Genomic DNA, 16,753 nt, shown 5'->3' with positions numbered 1-16,753 from the left:
TCTGAAGAAATGGAAAAATTCCTAGAAACTCACAAATTACCAAAACTGAAACAAGAAGAAATAGAAATTTTGAACAGACCCATAACCAGCAAAGAAACGTAATTAGTAATCAAAAATCTCAGAACAAACAAAAGTTCTGGGCTAGATGGCTTCCCAGGGGAATTCTACCCGACATTTAAAGAAGAATACCTATTCTTCTCAAACTGTTCCAAAAAACAGAAATAGAAGGAAAACTTCCAAACTCATTCTACAAAGCCAGCATTACCTTAATTCCAAAACCAGACAAAGACCCCACTAAAAAGGAGAATTACAGGCCAATATCCCTGATGAACATGGATGCAAAAATTCTCAACAAGCTATTAGCAAACTGAATTCAACAGTACATTAAAAGAATTATTCACCATGATCAAGTGGGATTTATTCCTGGGCTGGAGAACTGTTTCAATATTCACTCATCAATCAACGTGATACACCACATTAATAAAAGAAAGGATAAGAACCATATGATCATGTGAAAAGATGCAGAAAAAACATTTGACAAAATACAGCATCCGTTCTTGACAAAAACACTCAACAAAGTAGGGATGGATGGAACATACCTCAACATCACAAAGGCCATGTATGAAAGGCTCCCAGCTAATATCGTCCTCAATGGGGAAAAACAAAGAACCTTTCCCCTATGGTCAGGAACAAGACAAAAATGTCCACTCTCACCATTAATATTTAACATAGTACTGGAAGTCTTAACTTCAGCAATCAGACAACAAAAATAAAAGGCATCCAAATTGGCAAGGAAGAAGTCAAATTTTCACTATTTGTCAACGACATGATACTCTATGTAGAAAACCAGAAGACTCCACCAAAAATCTGCTAGAACTAATACATGAATTCAGCAAAGTCTCAGGATATAAAACCAACATGCAGAAATCTGTTGCACTGCTATCCATCAGTAACAAAGCAGCAGAAAAAGAAATCAAGTAATCGATCCCATTTGCAATTGCACCAAAAACAATAAGATACCTAGGAATAAACCTAACTAAAGAGGTAAAAGATCTATACTCTGAACACTATAGAATACTTATGAAAGAAGTTTAAGAGAACATAAAGAAATGGAAAAGCATTCCATGCTCATGAACTGGAAGGACACTGTTAAAGTATCTATACCACCCAAAGCAATCTACATATTTAACACAATTCCTTTCAAAATAGCACCATCGTTTTTTGCAGAGCAAGACAAACAATCCTAAAATTTGTATGGAACCACAAAAGGCCCCAAATAGTCAAAGCAATCCTGAAAAAAAACAAAACTGGAGGCATCTTGATTCCAGATTTCAAGCTATATTACACAGCTGTAATCAGCAAGCCAGTATGGCAATGGCACAAAAACAGATTAATGGAACATAACAGAAAACCCAGATATGGACCCACAACTATATGGTCAACTAATCTTCAACAAAGCAGGAAAGAATACCCCACGGAAAAAAGACAGTCTCTTCAACAAATGGTATAGGAAAACTGGATGGCAACATGCAGAAGAATGAAACTGGGCCACTTTCCTACCATACACAAAAATAAATTCAAAATGGATGTGAGACAGGAAACCATCAAAACCCATCAAAATCCTGGATGAGGAGAACACAGGCAGCAACCTCTTTGACCTCGGCCAGAGCAACTTCTTACTAGACATAAAGGCAAGGGAAACAAAAGCAAACATAAACTATTGGGGCTTCATCAAGATAAAAAGCTTCTGACATCCACCAAAAAACTGCTAGAACTGATCCATGAATTAGGCAAAGTTGCAGGATATAAAATCAATGCACAGATACCGGTTGCATTCCTATTCACCAACAATGAAGCAACAGAGAAATCAAGGAATCGATCCCATTTACAACTGCACCAAAACACATAAAATACCTAGAAATAAAATCAACCAAAGAGGTGAAAAATCTATACACTGAAAACTATAGAAAGCTTATGAAAGAAATTGAAGAAGACACAAAAAAATGGAAAAAGATTCCATGCTCCTGGACAGGAAGAACAAATATTGTTAAAATGTTGATACTACCCAAAGCAATCTACATATTCAATGCAATCCCTATCAAAATAACACCAGCATTCTTCACAGAGCTAGAACAAACAATCCTAAAATTTGTATGGAACCAGAAAAGACCCCGAACAGCCAAAGCAATCTTGAAAAAGAAAACCAAAGCAGGAGGCATCACAATCCCGGACTTCAAGCTATACTACAAAGCTATAATACCAAGACACTCACAAAAACAGACACTCAGATCGATGGAACAGAATAGAGAACCCAGAAATGGACCCACAAATGTATGGCCAACTAATCTTTGACAAAGCAGGGAAGACTATCCAATGGAATAAAAGGCAGTCTCTTCAGCAAGTAGTGCTGGGAAAACTGGACAGCGACATGCAGAAGAAAAGAACCTGGACCACTTTCTTACACCATACACAAAAATAAACTCAAAATGGATGAAAGACCTAAATGTAAGACAGGAAGCCATTAAAATCCTCGAGAAAGCAGGCAAAAACCTCTCTGATCTTGGCTGTAGCAACTTCTTACTTAACACATCTCTGGAGGCAAGGGAAACAAATGCAAAAATGAACTACTGGGACTTAATCAAAATAAAAAGCTTCTGCACAGCGAAGGAAACAATCAGCAAAGCTAAAAGGCAATTGACACAATGGGAGAAGATATTTGAAAATGACATATCAGATAAAGGGTTAGTAGCCAAAATCTATAAAGAACTTACCAAACTCAACACCCAAAAAACAAATAACCCAGTGAAGAAATGGGCAAAAGACACGAATAGACACTTCTCCAAAGAAGACATCCAGATGGCCGACACATGAAAAAATGCTCAACATCACTCATCATCAGGGAAATACAAATCAAAACCACAATGAGATACCACCTCACACCTGTCAGAATGGCTAACATTAACAACTCAGGCAACAACAGATGTTGGGGAGGATGCAGAGAAAGAAGATCTCTTTTGCATTGCTGCTGGGAATGGAAGCTAGTGCAGCCACTATGGAAAACAGTGTGGAGGTTCCTCAAAAAATTAAAAATAGAACTACCCTACAACCCAGCAAGTGCACTACTAGGTATTTATCCAACGGATACAGGTGTGCTGTTTCGAAGGGACATATGCACTCCGATGTTTATAGCAGTACTATCAACAATAGCCAAGGTATGGAAAGAGCCCAAATGTCCATCAATGGATGAATAAAGAAGATGTGGTACATGTACATATATATACAATGGAGTATTACTCGGCAATCAAAAAGAATGAAATCTTGCCATTTGCAACTGCATGGATGTAACTGGAGGGTATTATGCTAAGCGAAATTAGTCAGAGAAAGACATCATAACTTCACTCATATGAGGACTTTAAGAGACAAAACAGATGAACATAAGAGAAATAAAAATAATATAAAAACAGGGAGGAGGACAAAACATAAGAGACTCTTAAATATGGAGAACAAACAGAGGGTTACTGGAGGGGTTGTGGGAGGGGGGATGGGCTAAAGGGGCATTAAGGAATCTACTCCTGAAATCACTGTTGCACTATAGGCTAATTTGGATGTAAATTAAAAAAAAAAAAAAAATGCTTCTGATAGTGAAGGAAACAATCAACAAAACTAAAAGGCAGCCTACAGAATGGGAGAAGACATTTGCAAATAACATACCTGGTCAAGGGTTAGTATGCAAAATCTATAAAGAACTTATCAAACTCAATTACTCCCCCCCAAAATAATAATCCAATGAATAGGCAAAAGACATGAACACTTTTCCAAAGAATACAGATGGCTAACAGACATATGAAAAGACGCTCAATATCATTCATCATCAGGGAAATACAAATTAAAACCATGATGAGATACCACCTCACACCTGTCAGAATGGCTAAAATTAACAACACGAGAAACAACAGGTGCTGGCAAGGATGCAGAGAAAGGGGAACAATCTTGCACTGTTGGTAGGAATGTAAACTGGTGTGGCCACTCCAGAGAACAGTATGGAGGTTCCTCAAAAAGCTAAAAATAGAACTAGCCTTTAATCCAGCAATTCCACTATTAGGTATTTACTCAAAGGATACAAAAATACAGACTCAAAGGGGTACATGCACCCCAATATTTATAACAGCATTATCAACAATAGCCAAACTATAGACAGAGCCCAAATATACATCAACTGATGAAGAGATAATGTGGAATATATACACAATGGATATTACTCAGCCATCAAAAAGAATGAAATCTTGCCATTTGCAATGACGTAGATGGAGCTAGAATGTATTATGCTAAGTGAACTAAGTCAATCAGAGAAAGACAAATACCATATGATCTCACTCATGTGAAATTTAAGAAACAACAAATCAACATATGGGAAAGGGGGAAGAAAACAGAGAGAAACAAACCACAAGAGACTTTTAATGATAGAGCACCATGGGTTGATGGAGGGAAAGTGGGTGGGAGATGGGCTAGATGGGTACTAAGGACAGCACTTGTGATGAGCATTGGGTGTTGTATGTAAGTGATGAATCACTGAATTCTATTCCTGAAACCATTATCGCACTATATGTTAACAAAATTTAAATTAATTGGCCCCTGGGTGGCTCAGTCAGTTAAGCAGCCGACTCTGGAATTCGGCTCAGGTCATGATCTCACAGTTCTTGAGTTTGAGTCCCACTTTGGGCTCTACACTGTCAGTGTAGAGCCTGCCTGGGACTCTCTCTCTCCTCTCTGCTCCTTTCCCATTCTCTCTCCCTCTCTCTCTCTCTAATAAATAAACAAAAAAAAAAGTTCTCTCTTCCTCTCCCTCTGCCCCTCCCCCACTCACATGCTTTCTCAAAAAACACAAAAAATTGGGGTGTTTGGGTAGCTCAATTGGTTAAGTGTCAGACTCTTGATTTTGGCTCAGGTCAAGATCTCTTGGTTGTGAGATCAAGCCCACAGGCTCTGTGCTGGGTGTGGAGCTGCTTAAGAGTCTCTCAGCCCCTCTCCCCAGCTCCTCTGTGCCAGTTCTCTTTAAAAAAAAAAAAAAAAAGGAAAAAAAGACAGTACACACAGGGGGGGAAAAAATTCAATGCCCTCCCCTTATCTGGTTAAAAAGCAGGCAGAAGGGGGCGCCTGGGTGGCGCAGTCGGTTAAGCGTCCGACTTCAGCCAGGTCACGATCTCGCGGTCCGTGAGTTCGAGCCCCGCGTCGGGCTCTGGGCTGATGGCTCGGAGCCTGGAGCCTGTTTCCGATTCTGTGTCTCCCTCTCTCTCTGCCCCTCCCCCGTTCATGCTCTGTCTCTCTCTGTCCCAAAAATAAATAAACGTTGAAAAAAAAAATTAAAAAAAAAAAAAAAAAAAAAAAAAAAAGCAGGCAGAGGGGCGCCTGGGTGGCTCAGTCGGTTAAGCGTCCGACTTCGGCTCAGGTCACGATCTCACGGTCCGTGAGTTCGAGCCCCGCGTCGGGCTCTGTGCTGACAGCTCAGAGCCTGGAGCCTGTTTCAGATTCTGTGTCTCCCTCTCTCTCTGCCCCTCCCCTGTTCATGCTCTGTCTCTCTCTGTCTCAAAAATAAATAAACGTTTAAAAATAAATAAATAAATAAATAAATAAATAAATAAATAAATAAAAAGCAGGCAGAAACTTCCCTTTGTAAAGGTACAAGGAAGAGGACTCAATCCTGGGAAGTTACTCTCATCAATGGAGAAGGCACCAACTTCAATCTGTATAACACACCTTACTAAAATAAACTTTATCTTCCATTAGTTTTCCCCACATACTTACCTTCCCACAATTTATATTCCTTAAAGGCCTAAACCTCTTTTCCTCTGTCTTGTCACTTTTCCACAATTTATTGCTCAGCCTCACTGTTTCTTTGGGACTTCAATTCTTTTCTATGAGGATCTCCATATGCACAGTTAGTAACAAGCCACTTTTCCTGTTAATCTGTCTTTTGTCACAGTGAACCTAAGAGGATAGAAAAAGGTTTGTCCTTCCCTACCACCCTCTGAATTGGGCACTGATACAATTCCATTCTGCAAATAAGGAGTCAGACTTTGATAAGTTAACATACCCAGAGTCACACACAGGACAAGAAGGTATCGCAGCATAACTCTGACTCTATAGCCTGAGTACTTAATCTATGCAAGGACTGTAACTACACTGTAATGCCTTTACACAGTAAAGGCCCTTAGAAAAGCAAGAAAAAGCCATTAGCAAATTTATCTGTTTATGTTTATATCTTTGTAGAAAGTTAATCAAGACTATGTGAAAGTTAGACACCGCCATTAAATACATTTATGGCCAACACAGGATATACGGAATTGCGTTTTGAATCTCAAATTCTATCAAGTTCCAGGGGGTGACTAGGTTAGAACAGTCTCTGATATTTATTAAACTCACAAGCAAGGCTAAAATTTAAACAAATAATAAAAGTGCAAACTGGTAACATGCATCTACTATGGGCCATATTAAGCAGTGAGATATCAAGATAAAGACAATAGCTCCTAATCCTTAAGGAGCTTACAATTTACAGTTTCACTGTTCTTCACTTTAATTCAAGTACATTCAAACACTAAATCAAACATGGCATTCCTCAAAAAGATTTTCATCATACCAAAAAGACACTGTTAAAATAAGTCTTAAGGCAGACTAAAATACAGGCAAAGTAGAAAAATCCAAGGTCTCTGGAGTCAAATAAACTGAATTCAAATCCTTGCTATCACTCACAATAAGACTTTGGATAAGACAGTTAATCTCTCTGAGCCTCTGTTTCTTCATTTGTAAAAGGGAGAATACTAATAAAAACCTTACAATGTAGCTGTTAATACTTAAAATATACACAAAGGATATACATACTATATAACACATTAAGAGATGGGGCAAGAGATACTGTTCTAGGTAAGAGTTAGGGGAAAGCAAAAAGTACTGTGATTTAGCCAAATGAATTACTACTTTTACTATAAAGTTTAAGTGTAAAAGGATAAGGTATTATGTCTAAATGGTAAGGTATAAAAGGAACACTGTCCCTTCAAGATACCTACAAAGAATTATCAAGTTTCCTTTCATAAACTCTTAAGTATCTGTTGATTACTTTTAAAGTGAATCATTATTTTGAAAAACATCTGTAGGGGCGACTGGCTCAGTCAGTTAAGCATCAGACTCTTGATTTTGGCTCAGGTCATGATCTCAAGGTTTGTAAAATTGAGCGCATGTCAGGCTCTGCACTTACAACAGTGAGCCTGTTTGGGATTCTCTGTCTGCCCCCAATAAGTAAATAAACTTAGAAAGGAAAAAAAATTTTTTTGAAAAATATCTGTAGGATATCTATATAGTGAATAGAATCACGTGATGAATCACGTGAGTTAGAGGTTTGAATTTGGGGTTCACGACCTAATTTCCATGAATCCCCTAATACTCTACGCCCAATAGTGTGTGTGTTACAGGTGAAGGGTCCAAAGAACCATCGAATTCACAAAACATTAATAATAGTTAAATTTACATGTCCAGTATTAATAAAGTGGAATTTATGCAATTTCAGTAAGGCAATTTAAGGAAACTCAATAGTTTGCTGCTAGAAGTATGTATTAATAAAATGAATCACACTGAAAAAGTTTGGCATTATCTAATAAACTGACAACATCTATACCTTATCATCCAATAATTTCATTCCTAATTATATACTTAGGAACATTATTGTCCAATAGGACTTTCTATAATAATGGAAAAATTCTACATCTACACTGTGCAAATAATAACATAGCCACTGGCCATATATGGCTACTGAACACTTGAAATGTTGCTCCTGCAACAGAGGAACTGAATTTTTAATTTCAGTTAATTTACATTTAAATAGTCACACGTGGCTAGTGACTGCCATACTGGATACTGGAGAGCACAGCCCTAGAGAAACACATGTACTTATATACACCATGATGAATGTACAGAACACTCATAATATTCATAGCAACCAAAAACTATAAACAACTCATAGGTCCACCAATAATAAAGTAAAGTGGTTAAATAAACTATGATATATTTAAATAAATTTGTAATTCTTAAACATTATAAACTCAATCCTTAAAGTCACTTGCATACTATTGAGTTAATTCCATGATCCTGCTTCCAATTTTGAACAACTAATAAGTTCTCTTAAAACAATCTAATGTCGGACCACCTGGGTGGTTCAGTCAGTTTGAGCATCCTACCTTGGCTCAGGTCATGATCTCACAGTTCGTGTTTCAAGTCCCATGTCAGGCTCTCTGCTGTCAACACAGAGCCTGCTTCGGATCCTCTTTCTCCGTCTCTCCCTGCCCCTCCCCTGCTCGTGCTCTCTCAAAAATAAACATTAAAAAAAAAAAACATAATTCAAAGCAATTTAGCTATAAACACAATTATTTCTAATCCTTATTCTAATAATTTCTAATATTTGGAATAACTTTAGATATACTACAAACTGTAAAAAACCTGAATCTCCTTAATTATTTAATATCTGTTGATCACAAAGCATTACACAGCAACAAAATTGGAGGAGAGGCAAATACTTATTAAGTATCTACCACCTGTCAGAATATTTTGCTCAGGGCCTTCAATACCTTATTTTAATCTTTTTAATCATCTTCTGAAGCAGCTACATGTTACAGACGAGGAAAGTGAGAGCCTGGCTGGGAATTACAGCATGGACTAATTTCCCAACTAAGCTCATCCTAATGCTCTTACCACTACATTACTACAATTATTTTCATTTCTCCTGCTGACTTTTTGCCCAAAACAAAAGTAGGCGAACTAAAACCACAGGTCAAGTCAGGCAAACCCTGTTGTTATAAAGTTTTACTGGAACATTCACTTCTTTGGCTGCCTTTACACTGCAACAGTGGAGTTGAGTACTTGCAATAGAAATGATATGGCCCCCAAAGCTTAAGTATTTACTATCTTGGCCCTTTACAGAAAGTTGTCAACCCTTGTCTTAAAGGATCAAAATTGCCAAGAACCTCAGAGGCCTCAAAACTTCAATGTTCAGGGTCTTGGGACAACTAGTAAACTAAAAAGAAAACTTTAAAATTATATGAGACAGAGGCCACAATGCTTGAATTTTATGATTAAATCATATAAGCCCAAACTTACAAAAATGTTGAAATTAAACAGCTTGATTATGAAATTAATGAAACTTTATTTTCATAATGATGGTTTAGTTTGAACTGATGGAGGAAAAACTTCACAATTCCAAATGTTAAAATGAACATGCATCTTTTTACCATATACCCAAAATTTGCATGAAGGAACATCTTCAGTACAGCAAAAAAGAGCCTTTTTCTTACAGGTAACTTATATTTCACTTCATACTTTTTATTTAATACATCGCTAAATTCATTCTACACTAAGACAAACATTTATGTGATTTCTCAAAGGTCTGTGGTTGATTTTCTGATGTGAGGAAAGAGGCTGGGTTTTTGTTGTTTTTTAAAATTCCCATTGCTTTTGGGGTGCCTGGGTGGCTCAGCCGGTTGAGCATCTGACTTCAGCTTAGGTCATGATCTAACGGATCATGAGTTTGAGCCCGCGTCAGGCTCTGTGCTGACAGCTCAGAGACTGGAGCCTACTTCAGATTCTGTGTCTCCCTCTCTCTGTCTTTCCCCTGCTCACATGCTCTGTCTCTCAAAAATAAACAAACATTAAAAAAAATAAAATAAAATTCCCATTGCTTTATTCCAAGTAAAAATCTTCTAATTAAATAATTTCATCTTCATTCTAAATTTACTTCAGCATTCAAATAAATTTAAACAGCTTTCCTAAATTAGCATGAGAAGTATTTGATTACAATGATACAAATAATATTTTCTTCCTTCATTTAGTAATTTTAGACAAGAGTCCTGCAGTGGTAAACTACAGTGTACAAACTCCAGTATAGACCAAGAAAACTTAAGTCCTACCAACATGTAAAATGTACATAACTATTAAGGAATATCTTGACTCCTCTGCCTTTATAAACACTTTACTTGCAGGGCACCTGCGTGGCTCAATTGGTTAAGTGTCCAACTTCAGCTCAGGTCATGATCTCATGGTTCATGGGTTAGAGGTCATGATCTCATGGTTCATGGGTTAGAGCTCCAGAGCCCGGAGCCTGCTTCAGATTCTGTGTCTCCCTCTCTCTCTGCCCCTTCCCTGCTCGCACTGTCTCTGTCTTGCTCTCCCAAAAATAAATGTTAAAAAAAAAAAAAAAAAAAAGAACACTTCACTCACAAAATTAAAAAAAATTTTTTTTTAATGTTTATTTATTTTTGACAGAGAGAGAGAGAGAGAGAGAGAGAGAGAGAGAGAGAGAGAGAGCATGAGCGGGGGAGGGGCAGAGAGAGAGGGAGACACAGAATCTGAAGCAGGCTCCAGGCTCTGAGCTGTCAGCACAGAGCCCGACATGGGGCTTGAACTCACAGACTGCGAGATCATGACCTGAGTCCGACACTCAACTGACTGAGCCACCCAGGCACCCCTCTCACAAAATCTTATATTCAGTTTCCTTCTTCATCGTTAAGAATAAATGCTAATGTATACAAGTCAAAGAAAAATAACCCAAAATTACTTTTATTTGAAACAACTCCAGAGCTTTCCTAGAAATATGCAAGGCTAGTTCAACATTTGAAAATTGCTTAGTGTAAGTCACCATATTAACAGATTTCAGAAAAGATACCCACATGATTACCTCAACAGATACAGAAAAGGCATTTGACAAAATTCAACATCTACTCATGAAAAAACCCCAGGCAACCTCAGAGAAAATTTCCTTAACTTGATTTAGAGAATCTATGAAATTATCTACAGCTAACATCATATTTAAAGGTGAAAGACTGAATGATCTCCCTTTAAGACTGTAAACAAAGCAAAGATGTTTCCTTTCATCACTCCTATTCAAACATCTCATTAGAATGTGAGATGTGCAGTAAGTGCAATAAATCAAAAAAAGAAAAGGCATCAGATTAGAAAGAAACAGTTCTTTATTCACAGATGACATGACTGTCTACTTAGAAAACCCCAGGAAATCCACCAAAAAACAAACACCCCTAGAACTAATGAACGAGTCTGGTAAAAACTGAGGGTACAAAGTCAATACAAAAAAAAAATCTATTATATTTCTATATACTAGCAATGATCAATTAGAACCCATGCTTTTTTAAAAAATCATTTATAATAGGACCAAAAAATTGAAATACTTAAGTATAGATTTAATCAAGTACTTACAGGATTTATATGTTGAAAACTACAAAACATATATGAAAGGAAGACCTAGGTAAATGGAGAAAAATACTATGTTCTTACTGGAAAAACTCAATTTTGTTAAGATATCAATCATCCTTGTTTATCTATAAAACACAATCCCAATCAAAATCCTAGTATATTTTTTTTGTGTGGATATTAACAAGAGGATCCTAATATTTATATGGAAAGGCAAAAGAACTAAAATAACTAAAACAATTTTTAAAAATGAATAAATATGGGAGAACTCACATTACCTGATTTCAAGATTTGTTTTAAAACTATAGTAATCAAGACATTGTGATATTGGTAAAGGATAGACAAACAGATCAATGAAACACAAGAGTCTAGAAATAGGCCCATAAAAATGTAGTCAAATGTTTTTTGACCAAGAGACAAAGGCAATTCAATGGAGAAAGGATATAGTCTTTTCAACAAATGGTCATGGAACAACTGGACAAATAAATGAAACTCAACCCTAAATTCTCTTTATGTAAAAATTAACTCAAAAAGGAAAACAGATCTAAATTTAATATACATAAAACTATAAAACTTGTAAACAGAAAAACCTTTGTGACATTGGGTTAGACAGAGTGCTTATATACAATGCCAAGAGATACACATACACACAAATACTGATACTTTGCACTTCATCAAAATGTAAAACCTGTTTTCAAAAAGCACAGTTATGAGAATGGAAAAGGCAAGCCACAAACTGGCAGAAAAATCACTGCATATCACCTGTTTGACAAAGGACCATGAAAAACTCAAAACTCATCATTAAGAAAGTCCAATTTGGGGACAGCGCAATCAGGATAGGGCCAGAGGGGAACAGAGAATCTGAAGCCGGCTCTGCGCTGACAGGCTGACAACAGTGAGCCCGATGTGGGGCTGGAACTCACAAACTGGGAGATCACAACCTGAGCTGAAATCAGATGCTCAACCAAATGAGCCACCCATGTGCCCAAGAAAATCCAATTTTAAAATGGGCAAAAGATTTTGCTTCACCAGAAGAAGATACACAGATGATAAATAAGCATATGAAAAGATGTTCAACATATTAGTCACAAGAAAATGCAAATAAAAACCACAATGAGATAAGGCTACAAACCTATCAGAATGTAAAGGTAAAAAATCTGACCATACATAGTGATGAGGATGTAAAGTAACTGGAACATTCTTCACACATTGCTGGTAGGAACACAAAGTGGTTCAGGCTCTTTGGAAAAGTATGCTGTGTAACAAATTACCAAAGACTTAGTGGCTTAAAACAACACAAATTTATTATTTTCCAGTTCTTTTCGTTAAAAATCTGAGATAGGTCTCCCTGGGCTATAATCAAGATGCTGGCAAAGCTGTGTTCTGTTAATCCATTTCCTAGCCTTTTCCAACTTCTAAAGACCACATTCCTTTAGTTTATGACTGACTCCTCTCTCCATCCTCAAAACCAAGAACTCTTCATCTATCCCTCTGGTGCTGCTTCTGTTTTACATCTTTTTTTTTTTTTTCTTACTATACTGCTTCTCTCTCCCTTTTAAAGAGCACTTTCATGATACATCGGATCTACCTAGACAATCCAGGATAACCTCCCTATTTTAAAGTCAACTGATTAGCAACCTTAATTCCACTGCAACTTTATTTTGCCTTTACCGCGTAACCTAATTTATTCACAGGTTCTAGGGATTAAGCTATCTTTGTGGGCCATTATTCTGCCTACCACACACCGGTTTTTAAGTTTAAACACACACTTACCATATGACCCAGAAAGGAAGACTTATGTTCACACAAAAACTGTTCCTAGAGATTTATAGCAGCTTTTTCATGGTTAAAAAAGTCTTTTTAATTTAAAAAACTAACTCAAATATCCTTCAACTGGCAAATAAGCTAACTGTGGTAAATCCATACAATGGAATACTACATTCAGCAGTAAAACAGAAGGAATTGCTGATAGCCTCACAACATGGATGAATACCCAACTATATTATGCTAAATGAAAGAAACAAGACTCAAAAGGCTAAATAAATACTAATTGATTCCGTTTATATGATAGTCTAGAAAAGACATACTCCAGGGGAAGACAACAGGTCATTAATTGCCAAGGGTTACAGGTGAAAGAAGGGTTGATTACAGAAGAGCAGCTTAAGGGAATTTTGGGTGCTGGATCTGTACCCGATTTTGGTAGTCACACAGCTCTATGCATTTGTCAAAACAATTGTCCAAGAAAAAGCATTAATTTCATTTCATGTAAATTAAAAATAAAGTTAAAATCTTTTTAAAACAAAGAAAATAAAACATCATTTATCAGATTGGCATAAAATTAATTATCTGACCTGCCACCTAACAATTCCAAGTGCGGACAAGGATGACTTGTATACTGTTGGCAGTAATGCAAATTGTTACAACTTTAGAGGATAATGTGATAGCAGCTAGCAAAGCTGAAAATGCGCATCAACCTATGGTCCAGCAATTCCACCTACAGGTAGGTATACTTTCTAGGGAAACCCTCATACATATGCTTGAGGAAACATGCACAAAGATACTCACTAAACATTGTTTAAAATACTGAAAATCTGAAAACAAAATAATTGAAAAACTGAAAGCAGTGAAGTAATTGCATTCAGTGGTTATTTAAAAAAAGAAAAGAAATGCAGGAAGATTCAATCGTGCTAGCTACATATATGATTTTGAGAAGAATAGTTTACTGGTTTGTTTATCTAACAATAGTATATAGTGAAAAGAGCACTGTACTTGGAATCTGGAGACAAGTATTCAGCATTTAGTTTCAACTTTGCCACTAATAAGCAGTCAAACTATGGACTCCTTAACTCTATAAACCTCACTTTCCTTTTCCTAGAAAATGAAGACGTTAAGCTATACAACACTAAGATTATTTCCAACTCAAGAATTCTATGATTCAATAAATATATAATCAAGAATTATAAAGAATCTATGTTGAGAAACTATTTTTTCTCAGACACCCTGAAATCAGAAACTATCAGAGAAACAGAACATCTTAGTATATTGATACATAAAATGGACCGAATTTCCTGGTTTGTGATGAACTTTTTAATCAAGATCATAATTTATAAAGAGCATATAAACCGCAAAACCCACCATACTGACTTGGGTCACCCTCAGGTAAAATTCTCCCATTTTAATATTCTAAATCAAGTTAATATTATTAATGAGTCCATCTTTACTTGTCAAGTTCAGGTCTGTCTACCAAAAGTCATTTAGATACATGATAAAAATTATTTTTTTAAAAAAGATAAAATAACGTATTGCTTTTCGTATTTTTGCCTGTTCATCTATAAAGATCTTACATTATAATTTAATAGCTTCAGCCTACTACAATAGTTTAAAGAGCCTTTTAAAGTTTATTATGCCATGTCCACAGGGAACTAGTGAAAAAAAAAAAAAAAACCACACACGCACACACACAGTAGTTCATAATTCAAAAAAAGCTTACTTAACAATTTCATTACCACCAATATTTAAACATCAAAGACACCAATAACCACATGTCATTTGCTCCTACTGCAGAATTTAATAGGTTATTAATTTCTGGTATATTCCAAAGGCATAATTAGGATACTATTATTAAAGCATGAGATTACTTTTTTAAAAATCAGAAATATTAACACCTTTTACCTTGTCAAGAAAGTCAGTATTTCAAAAGTCCTGTTCTATGGGCTTTCCAAATCTAAATTCTTACAATTCTAAACAAGGAGATAAAACACACACTTACATACTTCTAAAAACCTAGCTATCAGATTTTAATTTTAGCGCCACTGCCAAGAAAAACCTTCCGACCGAAACCTAAATTCCGTACACATTACTGTATGCCAATCGACTAAACAGAAGGTGAGTTGTTATTATTATTAGGAAGTTACATAATTTGCACCAAAGATTATTTAAAGCGTCTTTCATTAAATGAAGGTTACAACAATTTACAGGCTTCAAAGTTCACCTTGCAAACTTGAAGTAAATTATCAGAAACCATTAACGACATTAGGGTTTTCTTTAAAAGTGGACACAAGGAAGTAGGAACTGTTTATTTGTTTAAAGAACGCAAAGAGCAGCCGAATACCAGGAGCTGAGTCAGGCAGAGGAACGCTGACTACATTCCGTCTTCTAAAGGAAAGTGTTCGCCCCGCCGATCTCCCCTTCCCGCTTTAGGGGGAGTCCCAGGAGTCGCGAACTCGGGGGCGGGGGCGCAGAGAAGAGGGGACTCCCTGCTGTGCCTCCGGCGTCTCGGGCCGAGCAGGCAAGGAGCCCCCGCCAGGGTGGTCCCACGCCAAGGCAGAGGGAGCGGGCAGGGCCTGCCAGCGTTCCCCCCGGGGGACAAAGGTTGGGCTCACGCCCTGCGCCGCCAGCCCGCGGCTCCCGCCGCCTGGAGACGCCAGCAGAGCAGCCGCCGGTCCCGCCCGGGCAGTGCGAGCGGCGGGTGGGGGAGGGGACAAGCCCCGCCGCCCCTCCCCCGACGCGCTCCCGGGGACCTGTTGATTAAGATCTCTACACAGAGCCGCCGCTGGTCCTCTTACCTCTGCGCCACCGCGGCCGGCGATCCTCCCGCCCCGGCCGCTCCCACACACTGCACAAACGACAGCTCCCCTGCGGCACTTAAAATACCGGATAAAGAACCCAGAAACTCCCGATTCCCCACCTCACAATCCTTAGACCCCGCCTGCGCCCCACCGCCAGTCGCCGCCGTCACCGCCGCCACCGCCGCCAGCAACTCCGCCTCGAGACCGCGCGAGACCGGCCCCCGCGGCCGCCGCGAGACCGCGCACGCGCCCCCGGCACGCTGGCGCAGCGGGCGCGCCTATCCCAGTTCCCTCCTCGACGCGCCCCGCCCGCTGCTAGGCCCGGAGGCTGGCGCGGTTCGCCCAATCCCGCGCCGGCGTGGAGGGAGGGCCCACTCGTTGGTCCGCCCCGCAGCCCCGAGCCGTGGGTCGCGCGCACTCGCGCGCCTCTAAGTGAGACGCGAGCTGCTTTTTGCTCGTCCGCGTGAGGCGACCGCTTTGAGGTTGAGCCCCCCGGCCGAGCCGTGTGGGGACGTGAGATTTCCCTGAGACTTAGTCCGACGCGGGCTGTAGTCGGGAGAGCCCTTGACCTTAGTCTCCCTGACTGCCCGTCAGTCAGCTCCTGAAGAAAATCTGATTCCCGTTGAGGCAACTCCAGTGTTCTGTGAGGCACGTCACACAATCTAACATTTGTTTAAAGAACCATGACATACTTAAACACCTGGATATGTGTAGCGTCCCACAGAATTCTCTGTTACGGCAGAAAACTCCAAAAAGCTAGCAGCTAGGACCGAGTGCTGAAAAACGGAAAGGAAGAAGGGCCACAGCTGTTTCACAAAACTCGAGTGAATGCACTTAGTTACCTGGGCCACCCCGTATGCAGTGCAAGGAAATCCACAAAAAGTCTCCAGGACTCCTTAGAAACGGTTAGTCACATCCAAAAAGGAAATAAAAAAGGCGTG

The 16,753-nt window shown here is 38.6% G+C and overlaps 1 protein-coding gene across 3 annotated transcripts in view; it reads right to left on the bottom strand.

Moving 5' to 3' along the window:
- PALS1 (protein associated with LIN7 1, MAGUK p55 family member) overlaps positions 1–16,058 on the bottom strand; it is a 95,731-nt gene extending 79,673 nt beyond the window's left edge. The window contains exon 1 of one of the 3 annotated variants that reach the window (XM_047864419.1): positions 15,932–16,058. The gene's annotated coding sequence lies outside the window, so the exon portion shown is untranslated. The other 2 variants (XM_047864418.1, XM_047864420.1) reach the window with 2 other exon arrangements.
- Between the last annotated feature and the right edge of the window lie 695 nt (positions 16,059–16,753).

The sequence above is a fragment of the Prionailurus viverrinus genome, chromosome B3 (genome assembly GCF_022837055.1).
Source record: "Prionailurus viverrinus isolate Anna chromosome B3, UM_Priviv_1.0, whole genome shotgun sequence".
NCBI lineage: Eukaryota > Metazoa > Chordata > Mammalia > Carnivora > Felidae > Prionailurus > Prionailurus viverrinus.
This window is presented reverse-complemented; position numbering and strand designations above follow the sequence as displayed.